Source organism: Argiope bruennichi, chromosome 5, assembly GCF_947563725.1.
Source record: "Argiope bruennichi chromosome 5, qqArgBrue1.1, whole genome shotgun sequence".
In the NCBI taxonomy this organism is placed as follows: Eukaryota; Metazoa; Arthropoda; class Arachnida; order Araneae; family Araneidae; genus Argiope; species Argiope bruennichi.
The window spans coordinates 114,255,129-114,264,593 of NC_079155.1; the positions used below are offsets into that span (position 1 = coordinate 114,255,129).

Below are 9,465 nucleotides of genomic sequence, written 5' to 3' on the forward strand. Positions count from 1 at the left end.
TCCCCAGTGGCGCAATTGGTTAGCGCGCGGTACTTATATAGCAGTATCTGCGAGTAATGCCGAGGCTGTGAGTTCGAGCCTCACCTGGGGAAGGGCCTTTTTTTTTATATATAACACCTCCTTCGGAAGCCTACATGACAGAGAAATTAAAATCACAAAATCTAACATTTAAACAGGTTTTTCATTCATCGAAATTCGAGTAAAACTAAATATAGCACATAAATTTTTCGCCAATGTTATCTACATCATAACAAGTATTAAGATACTCAACGAATATCAAGTAAGTATCACAGTAAAGTTATCACATTTAATGATAATCATACCTAAATTGGTCCCATTTCATTGCTGTTCCATTTTCTCCTTTCATAAAAGAAATAAAAAAAAAATCTCATTTTATTTAAATTCTGTTTATTCTAACCTTTCTTATTCCTTATCAACTATAACGTCAAACTAAATAATTTCCCTGCGTAAATTACAATACTATTTTTTTCAATGTAAATTTAATTATTTTTTCAATGAGTAAGCGATTATTAGAGTTGTAAATTTAATGAAAAACTAATCTGAATTCCAAAATTATGAATTATCAGTTACTTTTATATTTTAAAGAGGAATCAAAATATTTTTATTCTTTGTTATAGATACTTGTAAGCATCTTTACGTATTAATATGTGAAATAATTTAAAGACGAGTCAACTTTCCATACGTATCTAGTGCTGACAACTAGTTAATAAAAACACAGCGGTGCGTGGCCCATTAGCTCAGTTGGTTAGAGCGTCGTGCTAATAACGCGAAGTTCGTGCGTGAGTTCGATCCTCCCATGGGCCAAGTTTTTGTATTGTCTAACCAACCTTATGTACTTTTAAAAGGTGTGATTTTCTCGACTGAAAAAGACGTTGAATCGCAGCAAGTTCCACGATTCTGCATTCTGTTTTTTTTCTTATGATTTTATTACAAATATACCAAACCTAAAATAAGATTAAAACAAAAATTGATTTATAATGTAAAAAATAATTTTTATCAAAGTGCTTATTTAGTTTATGTTAGGTAGATTGATATTCTACTTGATTACATATTAGTAATAGTCAGAGCAACCATCTTTGATTGATTTGCGTGCATCTAATTTACAGAAAAAAACTTCCAAAATCGACACCAAGAGAATTTCCATGAATATTCATAATATTACACGAAACTTATTCCTTCATAACAATAAAATATACCAGAATACAAATATAATTTCTCATGTGAATTTTGATATAAACAATTGTTAAGAAAATGTTCCAACATCAGAAGATAATCCATCCTAATGCTATCAAATTTAATATACTTTGGAGGTTACAAATGGGTACTTTTTTTCTTTTAATTTTAAGATATTTAAAGGCTACGCATGTATCTCGGACCTTTTTATGAAATTGTAATTAATTTTAAGACTGTTGCGGGAAAGGAAGATTAAATATAAAAATTCTAATAAAATTCAGCAATGATATACATATCAATAAACAACATTTGCCTCCCAGTTCTATTTAATTGACCGGGTCTTTTAAAAATCGACACTTTCTTTTAAACACCCTAATATAAAAGACATTATAAAGCTAAATCGTAAAAAGCAAAATATTATTGTTACGGAATTTCCGGGGTTTGTTTGGATAGTGGGAGTTATATGGTGTGGAGAACACTCAATCAGCAGTAGAAAATAAAACAACGACGTTTATTTACACGAAGACACACAGGACAGCACAAAGACGACAACTATATACAGCACAGAAGACGATTATCTTCAGCCGAGACGTGCAGCATACAACAGTATACACAGCAGCTCTACTCCGCTAGTCCCTGGAAGACGATTTCTTCACCGTCGCTTCCGACTACTCAATTCACCACTCGACTCACCACCGCCTGGCAGCTGCGGGTGCTTCCTTTTATAGGTCTCAGGAGGCGGGGCTAGAAGCCTCTCAACCAATCAGGAACGTTCGAGGCGTATCTCCGTTTCTACTGGACGGATCGGGGAAATTCTCGATGTTTCGGGTATAATCCATTCTTTAAAAACTCTTAATGAAATTTTTACTAAACACAACCAGATAATCTCACATTTTAGTTTTTGCTTAAAAAAGACTTGAATAAAATGTTCGAACAATTATTTCTGTGAACGCTGTCACATTATAAAAAATAAAACAAATAGGCATTTCAATAGTGCCGAACTTAGAAAACTTCAGATAAAAATTATAGTAGTACAGGATGTTTCATGAACAACCCACAGCTTTGGAAGGAAATAAACGGAAACCTGATATATAGAAGCATGAAAGAAGTGATACGTTTATTAAAAAAAACATTGTGGGTGAAGTAATCACATTGTATTCACATCAAAAGCGATGCAAAATGAATTCCTACCGCCCGACATTGAAACAGAACAAACAATATGTCGCGAATGAAATTATTATTGTCTCAGCTATGCTAGCCAGAGTCTCCTCCAACTTATCGAGTGTTAAGGAATTGCTGCAGTATGCAATGCGCATTATTCGGTATGCAGTTATGCGGTGTCCAAATAAAACAATCTATAATTATTTTTACTATCTTTATTTTAGTCCGATTCTCTTAGTTGTTCAAATTGAAGTGACACTGTTCTATATGTATTAAAAAATGTTAATGAGAATTAAACTTTTTTTTAAAATATGAATGTATATTCTGAACTGAAAACCGAAAAAAACACATAAACATTAATTCTAATTCAGAACAATTTTGGGGCTCGGGGCATTAGCACAATTGCACATACTTCCGTGCCCTCCTCATGCTTAGAAAAAGGAAATTCAGGTGTCCATTTCTTGTCTCTCCAATAGTTTTATATACACTCATGTCCATAAATTAAGGATAATTCAGAGTCACGCGGAAATCTTACTCTAAAATACATATATCACCCGTAAAATGACTACACACATCTTCAAAAATCATATGCAAATTGCAGGAAGCCACCAGATTACATTATTCGTCACAATAACGAGAGTGTAAGAGAGTGATGTATAAGGAATACAGTCAAGGAAGTAAAATTGTTCGCAATCGCTTTATAAACCTTTCATATAAACCGCATAATTATGATACACAGGAATCATTTGGATGATTTTTTACGTGTTAGAATTATCGGCCGTCTGGAATGTGGGCATACCCAGCTGGAAGTATCCGAGGAACTTGGAATCGCCCAGAGTGTCATCTCCAGGCTTTGGCAACAATTCCAAGATGATGGTAATGTGAGTAGAGCACAGGTTACACGTTACAGCACAGGTCGCCCCCGAATTACAACGCCGAATGAGGACCGGTATTTGGCGGTTACTGCCAAAAGAAACAGACGAAGCACAGCATCAGACCTGACTCGTCAGCTCTCTTCAAACACTGGTACAACAGTTTCAAGGCAGACCGTGTACAGACGGTTAAGGCAGATTTGTCTATATGCTCGTAGGCCTGACAGATGTGTTCCACTTACTGCAACTCATTGTCGCCTGCAGTTAGCCTGGAGTAGAGGGCATGCATTGTGGACACCGCAACAGTGGGTTTGTGTGCTGTTTTCCGACGAGTCCCGGTTTAGCTTGCAGTCTGATTCTCGCCGGACTTTCATATGGAGAGTACTAGGTACCCGTTACCACCAAGAGAACACCGAGACCGTTACGGTGGTGCAGGATTGCTCGTTTGGGAAGGAATTACTCTGGGTTCCAGAACTGACCTGCATGTTCAAATTGGAATCATGACAGGCCAAATCTATCTATTTTGGCTTTTGAATCAATATAGATCAATCAATATATCAATCAGGGTTAGAAAGAAATAAGTTATCCACTCCAGAGGACTCTAAAATGCGTTCTATTGGTCAAAATAAGATAAAATTTGAACTACAGATTATTCAGATGATGCGCTTTATATTTATTAAAAAAAATTAGCACAAAAAATCACCAATAGATAGCGCTATAACACAAATGGCATTTATTTGCATATATTGAAAATGTGAAACATAATTTGAGTTACAGCGCATGTCTATTACCATTTTTCTTTGGATAAAAAGAAGGTGAATTCTGCACGAACATTAGTTTCTTCTCTGTTCGTCATGCCTACGTTACAAGAAAAAGTGCTACCAATAAAACTCCGCTGCAGCTTTAAAAGAATTTCGTCGTGTGAAGCAGATAAGAAGAGGTTCAATGTCTCCAGGTGCCCTAGGCAAGATGATGCAGAAATTTGAAAAAACTGGGCAACTTGGCATTCTTCCAGGTAGAGGACGGAAAAAAAAATCTCGTCTTCCAGGTTCGAAAATGTTGCGTCCGCTCTCGTTGAAGCCAGCAGTTAGTCACTGTATAATAGTGTGAGTTTGCCAGTTGTTTCCCGTGTCCTGGATATGCCGTATTCAACTGTACGAAAAATCGTACGGCATATTTTGCATTTTTATCCATACAAAATCAAGTCTGTGTATCTGTTGCAGGTTGAGGATTTAGAGGTCTGTAAGACATTTGTACTTCAATTCCTGCTCGCATGGGTTGACACAACTTGGCCATGGAACATTCTGTGGAGTGATGAGGCCCACTTTTGCCTCAATGGGGAAGTTAACACCTACAACTGTCGAATTTGGACAGAGGAAAACCCTCACGTTATCCAGGAACAACCTTTGCATCCTGAAAAAGTGACAATATGGTGTGATTTTACAGCTACTTTTATCATTGGACGGTATTTCTTTAAAGAGATAACTTCAAATGGAATCCAAACCTGTTCCGTCACAGGACAACGGTATCATGATATGCTGAGGGATTTTGTAATCCCAACTCTTCTACAGTGTGGATGCCTTCAAGACATCTTTTTCATGCAGGATAGTGCACCACCTCATATTGATTGTCGTGTAAAGCGATTGTTAATACAGCATTTCACAGAAGCACGAGTTATCAGTCGTCATTTCCAATAGTATAGCCTCCTCGCTTGCCGGACATCACCCCTTGCGAATTTTGGTTGTGGGGTTATTTGAAGGACAATATCTACCGTCAAAGACCGTCATCTCTACCAGATCTGAAGGACAATATTCGGCGCCATTTTCTTAATATTCCGGCAGACTTACTCTAGTCATCTATAGAAAATATGGTTATCCGATTAGAGCATGTTGTTGAAAATGAAATATTGTTGAAATTCGGTATATTATAAACAGGTTTATAAATTTTTAATAAAACTCGTCAATGTTCAGCATCCTTGAAAGTTCGAAGAATGTCAAAGTAATTTTTCAATTTTCGCCAAGTATTGTCCAACATCTCGGCTGTCACTCTAGGCAGACAAATGGTCCTATCTTTATACTAATATCTACATACAAGTGGCATTGTAAAGAATATTTTCTTTATCTAAACCTAAAAGAAAAAAAAATTACAAGAGTAATATAGATTGTGCATGGAGACCATTCTGTTGATCTTCCAATTCATCTGTCAAGAAATATATCATACAGGAACTCACGACCGATGATGCTTTAGTGAAACGTTGTAATAGTTTTCAGTAAATTCGTTGTAATAGTTTTCGAGTAAAGAAAGATATATACATAATCCTCTTATACATAAGGTCGCACCAAATGTTCTCTTTATCGCCCCCATAGAAACAAGTGGATTCACAAATTTCCAAATGCATTATTCAGATTCGTTTTACCAGAATTATGAAATGTCAACTCATAGGAAAAGCAAATATGACTTAAGTAATTGTTGTCGGCAAAAACTTCGTCTAGAATCTCAATTTCATATTCAACATGTTTATGATAATCATTTGGCTTCAGAGCTTGAACAAGTTGTACTTTATAAACTAGGAAATTAAGACGGTGAAAAGAAATGTCATAACTATTATCCGAGGTATTTGTTGCTCACATGAAGCACTCCCTGTAGCCTTCCTAGGACCTTGGTGGTATGCCGACGAACACGAACCACTTTGGCTTCAATCACAGCTTACCATTCCTGGGAAGGTCATAAATGCTACGTTTCATTGAATTTTGCAAAGTATTTCTTCAAATCCGGAGTTTTTCGACCATAATACTAACGAAATTGACATTAAACAATAATGGCCGATTTGAGTTTACGGAACTAAGAACATGTTGGGATTTTTATTATTATTATTATTGGCGCTATTTTAATAGCAATCCAATTCAAAATTATTATTTCGGCATCAGTTGCGAAAAAAATTAGCATAACTATTCGGTCGTAAAAATGTTATAGTATTATATTCAATGGTTCTTGCATAATAATTTTTTTTGTAATCGGGGAAAAGATATGATCACACTATATTCAAGATCTGAAATTGATAGAATAATCCACGAAGGAAAAAAAATCGAGAACCTTCCAAAAGTTTCCCTCATGGTAATCTTACATAAACGGATAATTATTTCGGTAAGAAATAATTCATTAATATATCTCGCAAAGGAGTATATTTCTCCTTCTGTAACTTCGATATGTGACAGATAACTATTGAAGATACATCTTACAGACATGCTCGCTTTGCTTTCATTACCTAGATGCCGGAATGTTAATAAGAGCTTTTTTTTTTTCCCTTATTATTCCTTTGCCTGTTAAATGCTATTTTTTATTAGACTTATAGACCCAATTTCTTTATAAGATCCATTGACAGCTAACATTTTTATATCAAAAAAGATCGATTCTTTATATTGTAGGTCAATAAACAGAAAATATAATTGCGAGTCTAACTTTTAGAAATAGGCTTGCTACATGCATTAAATAATATTTTTACAAGTCTTTCTTTTTTTTAAGCCTTCTTATATTCTACTTAAAATAGGTAAAACCAACGGGGGAAAACTTTCGTATTTGAGAGGCATCTCGTATATTAGAAGAATCCGTTTCAACTTTTCAGGTCTACAGCTAATAGAATCAAAAGGGGAAAAAATATTTAAGCCGATGATCATTTACTGGCTATAATTCTGAATATAAAAATCTTTTTATGAGTTTCCTGGTCTTACAAAGAAACATAAAAGGCATCTTCATCATTTCTCTCCCTAAAATTTGAAACTACTTTACTACAGCCGCTTATATAGAAATCTTATGAAATGGTAAAAAAACCCTGGATTGCTCTTCAAGTTTTCTTTATAGAAGAGAACATTTTTTTTTTTTTAATTAAGTATCTGCTCAAACTCGAAAGTTATCCATTTTCTTTAGGCAACACCTCAAAATAAAGCAATTCACAGAAATTAGTTTTGATTACAAATTCATTTATTCCTATAAGAAATTTAATTATATTCATTCATTTCCTATGTTTAACGAATAAATACCATACAAGTATATCCAGAAAATCAAAAATAAATCTAAAAAGTTTATAAACCATATAATGATTTTAGATTCTTAATCATGTTGGCTTAATGTTTTATGAAATAAAATCTAACATTGATTCATTTACTACGTCAAATTTCACAAGCGAAGTATCAAGCAACTGCAAAGCGTCACATATCATTCGACATAATTTAAAATTTCCAGAAAAAATATGGACACTACCATTTTCTACATAAAGATGAATGGAATAAAAAGCATCTGCAGAACACCATGAATAATCAGAGCCATCCTGCTGATACTGCCTTCATACATCAATTCAACATTCAGTGAAATAAGCAACCTCAAGACCTCTTCCACATTCAGATCTTAAGTCTGATTGTGAAAAGGTCTTGTGAAGAGCAGTAATCGGACATATTATTGATTCATAACAGCGCAAAACCTATGTTTCAATAAAGCGGCATCCTACCATTTAAATAAAACCATCTTTACACAATATAAAAGGCACCTAAAATAATGTGAATTTTCATTTTATTATTAAAATGTGTTCCCAGTTCTTAAGCATGTTGATGGCAAGAAATATAAATGGGTATCTAAATTTGTCTGATTTTTTTTTTTTTTTTTTTTAGAATTTGAGGATTGACGGGAGGTTAGGGGTCTGAAATGACATTTCCACAAAGAAAGTGTACCTTTGAGGAAATAGAGATTAGAAAAATTACTATTAAACTAACAGGCTCAATTAAATGTTTTAAATATTATTTGATGAAGCACTTTCACCTATTAGATACATACTAAATTATATAGTAAAAGAAGTAGCACATGGCATCATATCTTTCGAAAGCATTACCTTTAGCACAAAACCAATGTAGAAAGTTGAGCAATGTGGGGGAAAATGGAATTTATCAAGGAAATCGAAAACAAATAATCATGAAACAGGTAGAAAAAAGCTTATGAAAATCAAAAAATTTAGAAAATACAATTGAAGTGAAATTCGCTATAGAAAGCAGTTAAAGGCTGCCCCAGCGTGAAATAGAAGGAAACGAAAATATTTCCAGTATCTTGGATAGTGTCCACATGACACCTCTTGCTTAGCATTAAAATTAATCTTGTTAAAAGTTTAGCAATCGTCCTGCACATGGAAATACAAAACAGATGGTAAAAAATCGTTACCAATATACACCTTGGATGAAAAAATTGTGCAATATTTTGTAGATATTGTATTGCATTCACTTGTACAGTCAAAGAGGATAAAAACTTTCCTATAAATAAAATTCATTAAACAATTTCAAATCTACAAATTTAGTAAAAAGATAACCTATGAAATTTCATCCATCTCGCACACTGCATTTTTGAATTATGTTTATAGAGAAATATTATAATCCCTAACATGTGTTTTTCGGACATCAGAATCATAATGATGGGGCAAAATCTCGAAATCAAATTTGTTGACAATTACAATTATTTCTCATTGATTACTTCACATATCAGAAAGGAAAAGAGTAGCACATTCATTTCATTTTAACATCTCGGACAAGAGTAACACAAATGGCTTACAAGTAACTTTGGATCAATTAGCATTTAGCTTTACTTTTGCTTCTGTACACTTGGAACCATTCAATGATTACATTTTTGAGTGTTCATAATCAATTAATTGCACATTCTTATAACAAATTGTTTAAAAGTTTAAAGTATTTTTTGCACAAAAATTTCTTACATCAAAATTACTATTAATGAATTATTAAATGAAAAAAAAAAACAAATGCCCCACATAAAAATAAGCAGTGCATATAACGGCAACAATGAGCTGAAGTCAATGTTAAAAACCATTTCAAATGATTTTCATGAATATATAAGATTATCCTTAAAAAGAAACGATTTTTTTTCTTATCTATGCAGGAAAAGGAAATGAAAGAAGGATCAAGTAAATGTCAGAAATATTTTCCTCATTTTATCAGTATTTCCCTTAACCAAGATACAGTTTTAGGGCAAACTACCAGATTCATTGAGACCCTGAGAAAAAAAAAAAAGACATTGCAAAGAAAATGCAATCATATAATGGAGCAGATTTAGTGTGGTTTCGTAAATAATAAAATTGTTTGTTTTTCCCCCCTCGGAAAGAAAAGCACTTTTAAAGACTACATCAAGTACTAATCTGTAACAGCTGAACCACATGTTTGTTTTTTGACAATAGATATTGCACAAAACA

At 33.7% G+C, this 9,465-nt stretch overlaps 2 non-coding genes across 2 annotated transcripts; both read left to right on the forward strand.

Moving 5' to 3' along the window:
- Nucleotides 1-92, forward strand: Trnai-uau (transfer RNA isoleucine (anticodon UAU)). The gene is given in 2 exon segments: nucleotides 1-38; nucleotides 57-92. It is a non-coding gene; the product is annotated as a tRNA-Ile (tRNA).
- A 655-nt stretch (nucleotides 93-747) lies between these two features.
- Nucleotides 748-825, forward strand: Trnai-aau (transfer RNA isoleucine (anticodon AAU)). The gene has a single exon. It is a non-coding gene; the product is annotated as a tRNA-Ile (tRNA).
- Nucleotides 826-9,465: the final 8,640 nt, after the last annotated feature.